This window comes from Schistocerca serialis, chromosome 5, assembly GCF_023864345.2.
Source record: "Schistocerca serialis cubense isolate TAMUIC-IGC-003099 chromosome 5, iqSchSeri2.2, whole genome shotgun sequence".
NCBI classification, from domain to species: domain Eukaryota; kingdom Metazoa; phylum Arthropoda; class Insecta; order Orthoptera; family Acrididae; genus Schistocerca; species Schistocerca serialis.
In genome coordinates this window covers 562,490-579,751 of record NC_064642.1, presented here as the reverse complement: position 1 = coordinate 579,751, position 17,262 = coordinate 562,490, and the positions used below count along the sequence as shown (strand labels likewise).

The following is a 17,262-nucleotide window of genomic DNA, read 5'->3' as shown; positions in this document are numbered from 1 at the left end:
GTCGATTCGTAGTGTGTTGTTATTTCCGAGGCGTTCTAGCAATCTTCTTTCGCACATTCTTGCTCAAACTGAGTTCATTACTGCAATTTCGTATCTTACGTTTGATACAGTAGTTTCAAATGCTTGTGGAAGCATCTTTGTCAGCACCTGAAAGTTAGTATGAAAAGAGGGCTGGCAGGTGCAGCGACGTAAAAATGAAAAAATGAGATAGAGCCAACAGCACCTTTTTTTTTTTTTTTTTAAACGTAATAAACTTTTATTTACAAAATAACAAATACAGTCATGAGATTCCAAGGTATTTTCAATTTCAGTTGGTTATCGAGTCTTTTTCTTTTCTTTACTGATATGTAACTTTGTTGCAATTGTCTGTTTCATTATATTTTGTGCATTTGCAGGTAATTTACACTGTTGCACTGATTTGTAAGTCAGTGGAGCAAGAATATTTCATTTTTCAGTTTTGTTTGCGTTTTTGTTAAATTTTATGGGTTATTGATTCAAACACTTCTAAGTTCTTTACTTTAGGTCGAGTTTTTGGTCTGGTGCCATTATGTGGCTTGTAGCTATTATTAGAGATGTCTTATTGGCTAAGGCTTACATTTAAGAGACAAAGGACAATGACAAATATGTATGAAAGAATATTATATATATATATAGCGAGGTGTCCACGAGATGGTGGTTGAGGGGAAGAGAGCGAGAGAGGGAGAGAGAGAGAGAAATAGAGAGACAGAGAGAGAGAGAGAGAGAGAGAGAGAGAGAGAGAGAGTGAGAGGGCGATACGGAACACATTTGAAACATAATTAAAGAATAATTCTATAAGTGGACAACTATATTCTAGATAAGTTTAACATGATTAAATATGGATTGAATATAGATGTTTCTTTTGTCAGTCTACTCACATAGTCATCTTCGGCGTAGTGATGTTTCGCACATTTTTAAGAAACGCTACCTCGATATGCCCTATATGTGTAGCCGTAGCACTGCGGACACTGTTGTTGCACTGCACAAATTTTATACCGAACTCACATTTAACACACAACACTTTGGGGGCGTTGGAGGGTCTCTGCATCGGTGACGACGGAGGCGTGGAGGACTAGGGGGGGGCGTGGTGTGGCGGCAGCGGTGTTGGCGGCGCCGGCGGCGTCGGCGGCGGCGGCGGCAGCGGCGGCGGCGGCAGCGGCAGCGGCGGCGGCGGCGGCGGCGGCGGCGGCGGCGGAGACGTCGGAGGCGGTCGTGGCGTGTGGGGACGGAGGGCGTCCTTGAAGGCGGCGTCCAGCGCTATCTGAAGGTAGTTCTGGAACGTCTGCCTGTAGTTGTTTTTCCCCGGTGTTCCCAGGCGGTCACCCATCCAAGTACTAACCGGGCCCGATGTTGCTTAACTTCGGTGATCGGACGAGAACCGGTGTATTCAACATGGTATGGCCGTTGGCGTCCTTATACTGTAGCCGCGCCACAGAAGAAGCGTTCGCCTCTCCTCCCAACACACGCAATCGCCGCTTTCCGTGGCACATTTGACGCAAAGCATGTCTTTCCACCTCGAGGGTGGCGCGGAGTGCGCGCTCGCCTCGGCGTCTCATAGGCGACTGCCGAACGAAGGTGAGACGCACAACACAGCTGCTGGATGCACCGCCTGTCATTCGTTTGGTGCGTGCGGCCTCCGACACTGGCTGGCGACGCACCTTGTTCCTGTTATTATCACCTGCCTGACACGCGCCGCGCTTCCAGATATTTGCGTAATTTGCGCGGTGCATTCTCGCCTGTCGTGTCGCCTCCCCTTCCGTCCCGACTTGTCCCGACTGCCGCTCGCTGCCGCTCGGGTCGCGGTCCATTTGACAGCACAAGCGCGAGAAACGTCTGCGGGAGGACAAATGAATCAATTTATGATTACAAATCGAATTGCGAGCTGTACGCCGCTGCAGAACGATAGGCGCTATCGTATTTCGGAGCATACCGCCCGATTCGTACTGTTTTGTCGTTTTCAAAGACTTCCTGGCAAACTTGGTTAGCACATTCTCCTTCAAACTGAGTTAGTTGCTGCAGTTTCGTTTCTTACGGCCGTTTAAAATGCTTAAGGAAGTCTCTTTGTCACAACAGAAAGGTGGTATGGAAAGAGGGCTGGCAGGAGTAGCGACTAAAAAGCGAAAAATGAACACAGCCAGAGTTCCCATGCGCTCACCCAACTGAGTACTAACGTTGTTGCTTCACTTCGGTGATCGGACGAGAACGGAAGATTTTATTTCTTCTTTTTTTTTTTTTTTTTTTTTTTTTTTTTTTTTGTTTGTTTTTTGTTTATTTACTTTGTGGAATTTAGCACAGCTACAAAACAGTAGGCCCTGACGTATTTTCAAAACTCATCTGTCGATTCGTAGTGTGTTGTTATTTCCGAGGCGTTCTAGCAATCTTCTTTCGCACATTCTTGCTCAAACTGAGTTCATTACTGCAATTTCGTATCTTACGTTTGATACAGTAGTTTCAAATGCTTGTGGAAGCATCTTTGTCAGCACCTGAAAGTTAGTATGAAAAGAGGGCTGGCAGGTGCAGCGACGTAAAAATGAAAAAATGAGATAGAGCCAACAGCACCTTTTTTTTTTTTTTTTTAAACGTAATAAACTTTTATTTACAAAATAACAAATACAGTCATGAGATTCCAAGGTATTTTCAATTTCAGTTGGTTATCGAGTCTTTTTCTTTTCTTTACTGATATGTAACTTTGTTGCAATTGTCTGTTTCATTATATTTTGTGCATTTGCAGGTAATTTACACTGTTGCACTGATTTGTAAGTCAGTGGAGCAAGAATATTTCATTTTTCAGTTTTGTTTGCGTTTTTGTTAAATTTTATGGGTTATTGATTCAAACACTTCTAAGTTCTTTACTTTAGGTCGAGTTTTTGGTCTGGTGCCATTATGTGGCTTGTAGCTATTATTAGAGATGTCTTATTGGCTAAGGCTTACATTTAAGAGACAAAGGACAATGACAAATATGTATGAAAGAATATTATATATATATAGCGAGGTGTCCACGAGATGGTGGTTGAGGGGAAGAGAGCGAGAGAGGGAGAGAGAGAGAGAAATAGAGAGACAGAGAGAGAGAGAGAGAGAGAGAGAGAGAGAGAGAGAGTGAGAGGGCGATACGGAACACATTTGAAACATAATTAAAGAATAATTCTATAAGTGGACAACTATATTCTAGATAAGTTTAACATGATTAAATATGGATTGAATATAGATGTTTCTTTTGTCAGTCTACTCACATAGTCATCTTCGGCGTAGTGATGTTTCGCACATTTTTAAGAAACGCTACCTCGATATGCCCTATATGTGTAGCCGTAGCACTGCGGACACTGTTGTTGCACTGCACAAATTTTATACCGAACTCACATTTAACACACAACACTTTGGGGGCGTTGGAGGGTCTCTGCATCGGTGACGACGGAGGCGTGGAGGACTAGGGGGGGGCGTGGTGTGGCGGCAGCGGTGTTGGCGGCGCCGGCGGCGTCGGCGGCGGCGGCGGCAGCGGCGGCGGCGGCAGCGGCAGCGGCGGCGGCGGCGGCGGCGGCGGCGGCGGCGGAGACGTCGGAGGCGGTCGTGGCGTGTGGGGACGGAGGGCGTCCTTGAAGGCGGCGTCCAGCGCTATCTGAAGGTAGTTCTGGAACGTCTGCCTGTAGTTGTTTTTCCCCGGTGTTCCCAGGCGGTCACCCATCCAAGTACTAACCGGGCCCGATGTTGCTTAACTTCGGTGATCGGACGAGAACCGGTGTATTCAACATGGTATGGCCGTTGGCGTCCTTATACTGTAGCCGCGCCACAGAAGAAGCGTTCGCCTCTCCTCCCAACACACGCAATCGCCGCTTTCCGTGGCACATTTGACGCAAAGCATGTCTTTCCACCTCGAGGGTGGCGCGGAGTGCGCGCTCGCCTCGGCGTCTCATAGGCGACTGCCGAACGAAGGTGAGACGCACAACACAGCTGCTGGATGCACCGCCTGTCATTCGTTTGGTGCGTGCGGCCTCCGACACTGGCTGGCGACGCACCTTGTTCCTGTTATTATCACCTGCCTGACACGCGCCGCGCTTCCAGATATTTGCGTAATTTGCGCGGTGCATTCTCGCCTGTCGTGTCGCCTCCCCTTCCGTCCCGACTTGTCCCGACTGCCGCTCGCTGCCGCTCGGGTCGCGGTCCATTTGACAGCACAAGCGCGAGAAACGTCTGCGGGAGGACAAATGAATCAATTTATGATTACAAATCGAATTGCGAGCTGTACGCCGCTGCAGAACGATAGGCGCTATCGTATTTCGGAGCATACCGCCCGATTCGTACTGTTTTGTCGTTTTCAAAGACTTCCTGGCAAACTTGGTTAGCACATTCTCCTTCAAACTGAGTTAGTTGCTGCAGTTTCGTTTCTTACGGCCGTTTAAAATGCTTAAGGAAGTCTCTTCGTCACAACAGAAAGGTGGTATGGAAAGAGGGCTGGCAGGAGTAGCGACTAAAAAGCGAAAAATGAACACAGCCAGAGTTCCCATGCGCTCACCCAACTGAGTACTAACGTTGTTGCTTCACTTCGGTGATCGGACGAGAACGGAAGATTTTATTTCTTCTTTTTTTTTTTTTTTTTTTTTTTTTTTTTTTTTTTGTTTGTTTTTTGTTTATTTACTTTGTGGAATTTAGCACAGCTACAAAACAGTAGGCCCTGACGTATTTTCAAAACTCATCTGTCGATTCGTAGTGTGTTGTTATTTCCGAGGCGTTCTAGCAATCTTCTTTCGCACATTCTTGCTCAAACTGAGTTCATTACTGCAATTTCGTATCTTACGTTTGATACAGTAGTTTCAAATGCTTGTGGAAGCATCTTTGTCAGCACCTGAAAGTTAGTATGAAAAGAGGGCTGGCAGGTGCAGCGACGTAAAAATGAAAAAATGAGATAGAGCCAACAGCACCTTTTTTTTTTTTTTTTTAAACGTAATAAACTTTTATTTACAAAATAACAAATACAGTCATGAGATTCCAAGGTATTTTCAATTTCAGTTGGTTATCGAGTCTTTTTCTTTTCTTTACTGATATGTAACTTTGTTGCAATTGTCTGTTTCATTATATTTTGTGCATTTGCAGGTAATTTACACTGTTGCACTGATTTGTAAGTCAGTGGAGCAAGAATATTTCATTTTTCAGTTTTGTTTGCGTTTTTGTTAAATTTTATGGGTTATTGATTCAAACACTTCTAAGTTCTTTACTTTAGGTCGAGTTTTTGGTCTGGTGCCATTATGTGGCTTGTAGCTATTATTAGAGATGTCTTATTGGCTAAGGCTTACATTTAAGAGACAAAGGACAATGACAAATATGTATGAAAGAATATTATATATATATAGCGAGGTGTCCACGAGATGGTGGTTGAGGGGAAGAGAGCGAGAGAGGGAGAGAGAGAGAGAAATAGAGAGACAGAGAGAGAGAGAGAGAGAGAGAGAGAGAGAGAGAGAGTGAGAGGGCGATACGGAACACATTTGAAACATAATTAAAGAATAATTCTATAAGTGGACAACTATATTCTAGATAAGTTTAACATGATTAAATATGGATTGAATATAGATGTTTCTTTTGTCAGTCTACTCACATAGTCATCTTCGGCGTAGTGATGTTTCGCACATTTTTAAGAAACGCTACCTCGATATGCCCTATATGTGTAGCCGTAGCACTGCGGACACTGTTGTTGCACTGCACAAATTTTATACCGAACTCACATTTAACACACAACACTTTGGGGGCGTTGGAGGGTCTCTGCATCGGTGACGACGGAGGCGTGGAGGACTAGGGGGGGGCGTGGTGTGGCGGCAGCGGTGTTGGCGGCGCCGGCGGCGTCGGCGGCGGCGGCGGCAGCGGCGGCGGCGGCAGCGGCAGCGGCGGCGGCGGCGGCGGCGGCGGCGGCGGCGGAGACGTCGGAGGCGGTCGTGGCGTGTGGGGACGGAGGGCGTCCTTGAAGGCGGCGTCCAGCGCTATCTGAAGGTAGTTCTGGAACGTCTGCCTGTAGTTGTTTTTCCCCGGTGTTCCCAGGCGGTCACCCATCCAAGTACTAACCGGGCCCGATGTTGCTTAACTTCGGTGATCGGACGAGAACCGGTGTATTCAACATGGTATGGCCGTTGGCGTCCTTATACTGTAGCCGCGCCACAGAAGAAGCGTTCGCCTCTCCTCCCAACACACGCAATCGCCGCTTTCCGTGGCACATTTGACGCAAAGCATGTCTTTCCACCTCGAGGGTGGCGCGGAGTGCGCGCTCGCCTCGGCGTCTCATAGGCGACTGCCGAACGAAGGTGAGACGCACAACACAGCTGCTGGATGCACCGCCTGTCATTCGTTTGGTGCGTGCGGCCTCCGACACTGGCTGGCGACGCACCTTGTTCCTGTTATTATCACCTGCCTGACACGCGCCGCGCTTCCAGATATTTGCGTAATTTGCGCGGTGCATTCTCGCCTGTCGTGTCGCCTCCCCTTCCGTCCCGACTTGTCCCGACTGCCGCTCGCTGCCGCTCGGGTCGCGGTCCATTTGACAGCACAAGCGCGAGAAACGTCTGCGGGAGGACAAATGAATCAATTTATGATTACAAATCGAATTGCGAGCTGTACGCCGCTGCAGAACGATAGGCGCTATCGTATTTCGGAGCATACCGCCCGATTCGTACTGTTTTGTCGTTTTCAAAGACTTCCTGGCAAACTTGGTTAGCACATTCTCCTTCAAACTGAGTTAGTTGCTGCAGTTTCGTTTCTTACGGCCGTTTAAAATGCTTAAGGAAGTCTCTTTGTCACAACAGAAAGGTGGTATGGAAAGAGGGCTGGCAGGAGTAGCGACTAAAAAGCGAAAAATGAACACAGCCAGAGTTCCCATGCGCTCACCCAACTGAGTACTAACGTTGTTGCTTCACTTCGGTGATCGGACGAGAACGGAAGATTTTATTTCTTCTTTTTTTTTTTTTTTTTTTTTTTTTTTTTTTTTGTTTGTTTTTTGTTTATTTACTTTGTGGAATTTAGCACAGCTACAAAACAGTAGGCCCTGACGTATTTTCAAAACTCATCTGTCGATTCGTAGTGTGTTGTTATTTCCGAGGCGTTCTAGCAATCTTCTTTCGCACATTCTTGCTCAAACTGAGTTCATTACTGCAATTTCGTATCTTACGTTTGATACAGTAGTTTCAAATGCTTGTGGAAGCATCTTTGTCAGCACCTGAAAGTTAGTATGAAAAGAGGGCTGGCAGGTGCAGCGACGTAAAAATGAAAAAATGAGATAGAGCCAACAGCACCTTTTTTTTTTTTTTTTTAAACGTAATAAACTTTTATTTACAAAATAACAAATACAGTCATGAGATTCCAAGGTATTTTCAATTTCAGTTGGTTATCGAGTCTTTTTCTTTTCTTTACTGATATGTAACTTTGTTGCAATTGTCTGTTTCATTATATTTTGTGCATTTGCAGGTAATTTACACTGTTGCACTGATTTGTAAGTCAGTGGAGCAAGAATATTTCATTTTTCAGTTTTGTTTGCGTTTTTGTTAAATTTTATGGGTTATTGATTCAAACACTTCTAAGTTCTTTACTTTAGGTCGAGTTTTTGGTCTGGTGCCATTATGTGGCTTGTAGCTATTATTAGAGATGTCTTATTGGCTAAGGCTTACATTTAAGAGACAAAGGACAATGACAAATATGTATGAAAGAATATTATATATATATAGCGAGGTGTCCACGAGATGGTGGTTGAGGGGAAGAGAGCGAGAGAGGGAGAGAGAGAGAGAAATAGAGAGACAGAGAGAGAGAGAGAGAGAGAGAGAGAGAGAGAGAGAGTGAGAGGGCGATACGGAACACATTTGAAACATAATTAAAGAATAATTCTATAAGTGGACAACTATATTCTAGATAAGTTTAACATGATTAAATATGGATTGAATATAGATGTTTCTTTTGTCAGTCTACTCACATAGTCATCTTCGGCGTAGTGATGTTTCGCACATTTTTAAGAAACGCTACCTCGATATGCCCTATATGTGTAGCCGTAGCACTGCGGACACTGTTGTTGCACTGCACAAATTTTATACCGAACTCACATTTAACACACAACACTTTGGGGGCGTTGGAGGGTCTCTGCATCGGTGACGACGGAGGCGTGGAGGACTAGGGGGGGGCGTGGTGTGGCGGCAGCGGTGTTGGCGGCGCCGGCGGCGTCGGCGGCGGCGGCGGCAGCGGCGGCGGCGGCAGCGGCAGCGGCGGCGGCGGCGGCGGCGGCGGCGGCGGCGGAGACGTCGGAGGCGGTCGTGGCGTGTGGGGACGGAGGGCGTCCTTGAAGGCGGCGTCCAGCGCTATCTGAAGGTAGTTCTGGAACGTCTGCCTGTAGTTGTTTTTCCCCGGTGTTCCCAGGCGGTCACCCATCCAAGTACTAACCGGGCCCGATGTTGCTTAACTTCGGTGATCGGACGAGAACCGGTGTATTCAACATGGTATGGCCGTTGGCGTCCTTATACTGTAGCCGCGCCACAGAAGAAGCGTTCGCCTCTCCTCCCAACACACGCAATCGCCGCTTTCCGTGGCACATTTGACGCAAAGCATGTCTTTCCACCTCGAGGGTGGCGCGGAGTGCGCGCTCGCCTCGGCGTCTCATAGGCGACTGCCGAACGAAGGTGAGACGCACAACACAGCTGCTGGATGCACCGCCTGTCATTCGTTTGGTGCGTGCGGCCTCCGACACTGGCTGGCGACGCACCTTGTTCCTGTTATTATCACCTGCCTGACACGCGCCGCGCTTCCAGATATTTGCGTAATTTGCGCGGTGCATTCTCGCCTGTCGTGTCGCCTCCCCTTCCGTCCCGACTTGTCCCGACTGCCGCTCGCTGCCGCTCGGGTCGCGGTCCATTTGACAGCACAAGCGCGAGAAACGTCTGCGGGAGGACAAATGAATCAATTTATGATTACAAATCGAATTGCGAGCTGTACGCCGCTGCAGAACGATAGGCGCTATCGTATTTCGGAGCATACCGCCCGATTCGTACTGTTTTGTCGTTTTCAAAGACTTCCTGGCAAACTTGGTTAGCACATTCTCCTTCAAACTGAGTTAGTTGCTGCAGTTTCGTTTCTTACGGCCGTTTAAAATGCTTAAGGAAGTCTCTTCGTCACAACAGAAAGGTGGTATGGAAAGAGGGCTGGCAGGAGTAGCGACTAAAAAGCGAAAAATGAACACAGCCAGAGTTCCCATGCGCTCACCCAACTGAGTACTAACGTTGTTGCTTCACTTCGGTGATCGGACGAGAACGGAAGATTTTATTTCTTCTTTTTTTTTTTTTTTTTTTTTTTTTTTTTTTTTTTGTTTGTTTTTTGTTTATTTACTTTGTGGAATTTAGCACAGCTACAAAACAGTAGGCCCTGACGTATTTTCAAAACTCATCTGTCGATTCGTAGTGTGTTGTTATTTCCGAGGCGTTCTAGCAATCTTCTTTCGCACATTCTTGCTCAAACTGAGTTCATTACTGCAATTTCGTATCTTACGTTTGATACAGTAGTTTCAAATGCTTGTGGAAGCATCTTTGTCAGCACCTGAAAGTTAGTATGAAAAGAGGGCTGGCAGGTGCAGCGACGTAAAAATGAAAAAATGAGATAGAGCCAACAGCACCTTTTTTTTTTTTTTTTTAAACGTAATAAACTTTTATTTACAAAATAACAAATACAGTCATGAGATTCCAAGGTATTTTCAATTTCAGTTGGTTATCGAGTCTTTTTCTTTTCTTTACTGATATGTAACTTTGTTGCAATTGTCTGTTTCATTATATTTTGTGCATTTGCAGGTAATTTACACTGTTGCACTGATTTGTAAGTCAGTGGAGCAAGAATATTTCATTTTTCAGTTTTGTTTGCGTTTTTGTTAAATTTTATGGGTTATTGATTCAAACACTTCTAAGTTCTTTACTTTAGGTCGAGTTTTTGGTCTGGTGCCATTATGTGGCTTGTAGCTATTATTAGAGATGTCTTATTGGCTAAGGCTTACATTTAAGAGACAAAGGACAATGACAAATATGTATGAAAGAATATTATATATATATAGCGAGGTGTCCACGAGATGGTGGTTGAGGGGAAGAGAGCGAGAGAGGGAGAGAGAGAGAGAAATAGAGAGACAGAGAGAGAGAGAGAGAGAGAGAGAGAGAGAGAGAGAGTGAGAGGGCGATACGGAACACATTTGAAACATAATTAAAGAATAATTCTATAAGTGGACAACTATATTCTAGATAAGTTTAACATGATTAAATATGGATTGAATATAGATGTTTCTTTTGTCAGTCTACTCACATAGTCATCTTCGGCGTAGTGATGTTTCGCACATTTTTAAGAAACGCTACCTCGATATGCCCTATATGTGTAGCCGTAGCACTGCGGACACTGTTGTTGCACTGCACAAATTTTATACCGAACTCACATTTAACACACAACACTTTGGGGGCGTTGGAGGGTCTCTGCATCGGTGACGACGGAGGCGTGGAGGACTAGGGGGGGGCGTGGTGTGGCGGCAGCGGTGTTGGCGGCGCCGGCGGCGTCGGCGGCGGCGGCGGCAGCGGCGGCGGCGGCAGCGGCAGCGGCGGCGGCGGCGGCGGCGGCGGCGGCGGCGGAGACGTCGGAGGCGGTCGTGGCGTGTGGGGACGGAGGGCGTCCTTGAAGGCGGCGTCCAGCGCTATCTGAAGGTAGTTCTGGAACGTCTGCCTGTAGTTGTTTTTCCCCGGTGTTCCCAGGCGGTCACCCATCCAAGTACTAACCGGGCCCGATGTTGCTTAACTTCGGTGATCGGACGAGAACCGGTGTATTCAACATGGTATGGCCGTTGGCGTCCTTATACTGTAGCCGCGCCACAGAAGAAGCGTTCGCCTCTCCTCCCAACACACGCAATCGCCGCTTTCCGTGGCACATTTGACGCAAAGCATGTCTTTCCACCTCGAGGGTGGCGCGGAGTGCGCGCTCGCCTCGGCGTCTCATAGGCGACTGCCGAACGAAGGTGAGACGCACAACACAGCTGCTGGATGCACCGCCTGTCATTCGTTTGGTGCGTGCGGCCTCCGACACTGGCTGGCGACGCACCTTGTTCCTGTTATTATCACCTGCCTGACACGCGCCGCGCTTCCAGATATTTGCGTAATTTGCGCGGTGCATTCTCGCCTGTCGTGTCGCCTCCCCTTCCGTCCCGACTTGTCCCGACTGCCGCTCGCTGCCGCTCGGGTCGCGGTCCATTTGACAGCACAAGCGCGAGAAACGTCTGCGGGAGGACAAATGAATCAATTTATGATTACAAATCGAATTGCGAGCTGTACGCCGCTGCAGAACGATAGGCGCTATCGTATTTCGGAGCATACCGCCCGATTCGTACTGTTTTGTCGTTTTCAAAGACTTCCTGGCAAACTTGGTTAGCACATTCTCCTTCAAACTGAGTTAGTTGCTGCAGTTTCGTTTCTTACGGCCGTTTAAAATGCTTAAGGAAGTCTCTTTGTCACAACAGAAAGGTGGTATGGAAAGAGGGCTGGCAGGAGTAGCGACTAAAAAGCGAAAAATGAACACAGCCAGAGTTCCCATGCGCTCACCCAACTGAGTACTAACGTTGTTGCTTCACTTCGGTGATCGGACGAGAACGGAAGATTTTATTTCTTCTTTTTTTTTTTTTTTTTTTTTTTTTTTTTTGTTTGTTTTTTGTTTATTTACTTTGTGGAATTTAGCACAGCTACAAAACAGTAGGCCCTGACGTATTTTCAAAACTCATCTGTCGATTCGTAGTGTGTTGTTATTTCCGAGGCGTTCTAGCAATCTTCTTTCGCACATTCTTGCTCAAACTGAGTTCATTACTGCAATTTCGTATCTTACGTTTGATACAGTAGTTTCAAATGCTTGTGGAAGCATCTTTGTCAGCACCTGAAAGTTAGTATGAAAAGAGGGCTGGCAGGTGCAGCGACGTAAAAATGAAAAAATGAGATAGAGCCAACAGCACCTTTTTTTTTTTTTTTTTAAACGTAATAAACTTTTATTTACAAAATAACAAATACAGTCATGAGATTCCAAGGTATTTTCAATTTCAGTTGGTTATCGAGTCTTTTTCTTTTCTTTACTGATATGTAACTTTGTTGCAATTGTCTGTTTCATTATATTTTGTGCATTTGCAGGTAATTTACACTGTTGCACTGATTTGTAAGTCAGTGGAGCAAGAATATTTCATTTTTCAGTTTTGTTTGCGTTTTTGTTAAATTTTATGGGTTATTGATTCAAACACTTCTAAGTTCTTTACTTTAGGTCGAGTTTTTGGTCTGGTGCCATTATGTGGCTTGTAGCTATTATTAGAGATGTCTTATTGGCTAAGGCTTACATTTAAGAGACAAAGGACAATGACAAATATGTATGAAAGAATATTATATATATATAGCGAGGTGTCCACGAGATGGTGGTTGAGGGGAAGAGAGCGAGAGAGGGAGAGAGAGAGAGAAATAGAGAGACAGAGAGAGAGAGAGAGAGAGAGAGAGAGAGAGAGAGAGTGAGAGGGCGATACGGAACACATTTGAAACATAATTAAAGAATAATTCTATAAGTGGACAACTATATTCTAGATAAGTTTAACATGATTAAATATGGATTGAATATAGATGTTTCTTTTGTCAGTCTACTCACATAGTCATCTTCGGCGTAGTGATGTTTCGCACATTTTTAAGAAACGCTACCTCGATATGCCCTATATGTGTAGCCGTAGCACTGCGGACACTGTTGTTGCACTGCACAAATTTTATACCGAACTCACATTTAACACACAACACTTTGGGGGCGTTGGAGGGTCTCTGCATCGGTGACGACGGAGGCGTGGAGGACTAGGGGGGGGCGTGGTGTGGCGGCAGCGGTGTTGGCGGCGCCGGCGGCGTCGGCGGCGGCGGCGGCAGCGGCGGCGGCGGCAGCGGCAGCGGCGGCGGCGGCGGCGGCGGCGGCGGCGGCGGAGACGTCGGAGGCGGTCGTGGCGTGTGGGGACGGAGGGCGTCCTTGAAGGCGGCGTCCAGCGCTATCTGAAGGTAGTTCTGGAACGTCTGCCTGTAGTTGTTTTTCCCCGGTGTTCCCAGGCGGTCACCCATCCAAGTACTAACCGGGCCCGATGTTGCTTAACTTCGGTGATCGGACGAGAACCGGTGTATTCAACATGGTATGGCCGTTGGCGTCCTTATACTGTAGCCGCGCCACAGAAGAAGCGTTCGCCTCTCCTCCCAACACACGCAATCGCCGCTTTCCGTGGCACATTTGACGCAAAGCATGTCTTTCCACCTCGAGGGTGGCGCGGAGTGCGCGCTCGCCTCGGCGTCTCATAGGCGACTGCCGAACGAAGGTGAGACGCACAACACAGCTGCTGGATGCACCGCCTGTCATTCGTTTGGTGCGTGCGGCCTCCGACACTGGCTGGCGACGCACCTTGTTCCTGTTATTATCACCTGCCTGACACGCGCCGCGCTTCCAGATATTTGCGTAATTTGCGCGGTGCATTCTCGCCTGTCGTGTCGCCTCCCCTTCCGTCCCGACTTGTCCCGACTGCCGCTCGCTGCCGCTCGGGTCGCGGTCCATTTGACAGCACAAGCGCGAGAAACGTCTGCGGGAGGACAAATGAATCAATTTATGATTACAAATCGAATTGCGAGCTGTACGCCGCTGCAGAACGATAGGCGCTATCGTATTTCGGAGCATACCGCCCGATTCGTACTGTTTTGTCGTTTTCAAAGACTTCCTGGCAAACTTGGTTAGCACATTCTCCTTCAAACTGAGTTAGTTGCTGCAGTTTCGTTTCTTACGGCCGTTTAAAATGCTTAAGGAAGTCTCTTTGTCACAACAGAAAGGTGGTATGGAAAGAGGGCTGGCAGGAGTAGCGACTAAAAAGCGAAAAATGAACACAGCCAGAGTTCCCATGCGCTCACCCAACTGAGTACTAACGTTGTTGCTTCACTTCGGTGATCGGACGAGAACGGAAGATTTTATTTCTTCTTTTTTTTTTTTTTTTTTTTTTTTTTTTTTGTTTGTTTTTTGTTTATTTACTTTGTGGAATTTAGCACAGCTACAAAACAGTAGGCCCTGACGTATTTTCAAAACTCATCTGTCGATTCGTAGTGTGTTGTTATTTCCGAGGCGTTCTAGCAATCTTCTTTCGCACATTCTTGCTCAAACTGAGTTCATTACTGCAATTTCGTATCTTACGTTTGATACAGTAGTTTCAAATGCTTGTGGAAGCATCTTTGTCAGCACCTGAAAGTTAGTATGAAAAGAGGGCTGGCAGGTGCAGCGACGTAAAAATGAAAAAATGAGATAGAGCCAACAGCACCTTTTTTTTTTTTTTTTTAAACGTAATAAACTTTTATTTACAAAATAACAAATACAGTCATGAGATTCCAAGGTATTTTCAATTTCAGTTGGTTATCGAGTCTTTTTCTTTTCTTTACTGATATGTAACTTTGTTGCAATTGTCTGTTTCATTATATTTTGTGCATTTGCAGGTAATTTACACTGTTGCACTGATTTGTAAGTCAGTGGAGCAAGAATATTTCATTTTTCAGTTTTGTTTGCGTTTTTGTTAAATTTTATGGGTTATTGATTCAAACACTTCTAAGTTCTTTACTTTAGGTCGAGTTTTTGGTCTGGTGCCATTATGTGGCTTGTAGCTATTATTAGAGATGTCTTATTGGCTAAGGCTTACATTTAAGAGACAAAGGACAATGACAAATATGTATGAAAGAATATTATATATATATAGCGAGGTGTCCACGAGATGGTGGTTGAGGGGAAGAGAGCGAGAGAGGGAGAGAGAGAGAGAAATAGAGAGACAGAGAGAGAGAGAGAGAGAGAGAGAGAGAGAGAGAGAGTGAGAGGGCGATACGGAACACATTTGAAACATAATTAAAGAATAATTCTATAAGTGGACAACTATATTCTAGATAAGTTTAACATGATTAAATATGGATTGAATATAGATGTTTCTTTTGTCAGTCTACTCACATAGTCATCTTCGGCGTAGTGATGTTTCGCACATTTTTAAGAAACGCTACCTCGATATGCCCTATATGTGTAGCCGTAGCACTGCGGACACTGTTGTTGCACTGCACAAATTTTATACCGAACTCACATTTAACACACAACACTTTGGGGGCGTTGGAGGGTCTCTGCATCGGTGACGACGGAGGCGTGGAGGACTAGGGGGGGGCGTGGTGTGGCGGCAGCGGTGTTGGCGGCGCCGGCGGCGTCGGCGGCGGCGGCGGCAGCGGCGGCGGCGGCAGCGGCAGCGGCGGCGGCGGCGGCGGCGGCGGCGGCGGCGGAGACGTCGGAGGCGGTCGTGGCGTGTGGGGACGGAGGGCGTCCTTGAAGGCGGCGTCCAGCGCTATCTGAAGGTAGTTCTGGAACGTCTGCCTGTAGTTGTTTTTCCCCGGTGTTCCCAGGCGGTCACCCATCCAAGTACTAACCGGGCCCGATGTTGCTTAACTTCGGTGATCGGACGAGAACCGGTGTATTCAACATGGTATGGCCGTTGGCGTCCTTATACTGTAGCCGCGCCACAGAAGAAGCGTTCGCCTCTCCTCCCAACACACGCAATCGCCGCTTTCCGTGGCACATTTGACGCAAAGCATGTCTTTCCACCTCGAGGGTGGCGCGGAGTGCGCGCTCGCCTCGGCGTCTCATAGGCGACTGCCGAACGAAGGTGAGACGCACAACACAGCTGCTGGATGCACCGCCTGTCATTCGTTTGGTGCGTGCGGCCTCCGACACTGGCTGGCGACGCACCTTGTTCCTGTTATTATCACCTGCCTGACACGCGCCGCGCTTCCAGATATTTGCGTAATTTGCGCGGTGCATTCTCGCCTGTCGTGTCGCCTCCCCTTCCGTCCCGACTTGTCCCGACTGCCGCTCGCTGCCGCTCGGGTCGCGGTCCATTTGACAGCACAAGCGCGAGAAACGTCTGCGGGAGGACAAATGAATCAATTTATGATTACAAATCGAATTGCGAGCTGTACGCCGCTGCAGAACGATAGGCGCTATCGTATTTCGGAGCATACCGCCCGATTCGTACTGTTTTGTCGTTTTCAAAGACTTCCTGGCAAACTTGGTTAGCACATTCTCCTTCAAACTGAGTTAGTTGCTGCAGTTTCGTTTCTTACGGCCGTTTAAAATGCTTAAGGAAGTCTCTTTGTCACAACAGAAAGGTGGTATGGAAAGAGGGCTGGCAGGAGTAGCGACTAAAAAGCGAAAAATGAACACAGCCAGAGTTCCCATGCGCTCACCCAACTGAGTACTAACGTTGTTGCTTCACTTCGGTGATCGGACGAGAACGGAAGATTTTATTTCTTCTTTTTTTTTTTTTTTTTTTTTTTTTTTTTTGTTTGTTTTTTGTTTATTTACTTTGTGGAATTTAGCACAGCTACAAAACAGTAGGCCCTGACGTATTTTCAAAACTCATCTGTCGATTCGTAGTGTGTTGTTATTTCCGAGGCGTTCTAGCAATCTTCTTTCGCACATTCTTGCTCAAACTGAGTTCATTACTGCAATTTCGTATCTTACGTTTGATACAGTAGTTTCAAATGCTTGTGGAAGCATCTTTGTCAGCACCTGAAAGTTAGTATGAAAAGAGGGCTGGCAGGTGCAGCGACGTAAAAATGAAAAAATGAGATAGAGCCAACAGCACCTTTTTTTTTTTTTTTTTAAACGTAATAAACTTTTATTTACAAAATAACAAATACAGTCATGAGATTCCAAGGTATTTTCAATTTCAGTTGGTTATCGAGTCTTTTTCTTTTCTTTACTGATATGTAACTTTGTTGCAATTGTCTGTTTCATTATATTTTGTGCATTTGCAGGTAATTTACACTGTTGCACTGATTTGTAAGTCAGTGGAGCAAGAATATTTCATTTTTCAGTTTTGTTTGCGTTTTTGTTAAATTTTATGGGTTATTGATTCAAACACTTCTAAGTTCTTTACTTTAGGTCGAGTTTTTGGTCTGGTGCCATTATGTGGCTTGTAGCTATTATTAGAGATGTCTTATTGGCTAAGGCTTACATTTAAGAGACAAAGGACAATGACAAATATGTATGAAAGAATATTATATATATATAGCGAGGTGTCCACGAGATGGTGGTTGAGGGGAAGAGAGCGAGAGAGGGAGAGAGAGAGAGAAATAGAGAGACAGAGAGAGAGAGAGAGAGAGAGAGAGAGAGAGAGAGAGTGAGAGGGCGATACGGAACACATTTGAAACATAATTAAAG

General features: G+C 46.4%; 7 pseudogenes; all 7 read right to left on the bottom strand.

The window, feature by feature from the left end:
- Window positions 1-1,318: 1,318 nt before the first annotated feature.
- Window positions 1,319-1,418, bottom strand: LOC126482524 (5S ribosomal RNA; annotated as a pseudogene).
- Window positions 1,419-3,670: 2,252 nt separating this feature from the next.
- Window positions 3,671-3,770, bottom strand: LOC126482523 (5S ribosomal RNA; annotated as a pseudogene).
- A 2,254-nt stretch (window positions 3,771-6,024) lies between these two features.
- Window positions 6,025-6,124, bottom strand: LOC126482522 (5S ribosomal RNA; annotated as a pseudogene).
- Window positions 6,125-8,376: 2,252 nt separating this feature from the next.
- On the bottom strand, window positions 8,377-8,476 carry LOC126482521 (5S ribosomal RNA; annotated as a pseudogene).
- A 2,254-nt stretch (window positions 8,477-10,730) lies between these two features.
- On the bottom strand, window positions 10,731-10,830 carry LOC126482520 (5S ribosomal RNA; annotated as a pseudogene).
- Window positions 10,831-13,079: 2,249 nt separating this feature from the next.
- Window positions 13,080-13,179, bottom strand: LOC126482519 (5S ribosomal RNA; annotated as a pseudogene).
- Window positions 13,180-15,428: 2,249 nt separating this feature from the next.
- On the bottom strand, window positions 15,429-15,528 carry LOC126482518 (5S ribosomal RNA; annotated as a pseudogene).
- Between the last annotated feature and the right edge of the window lie 1,734 nt (window positions 15,529-17,262).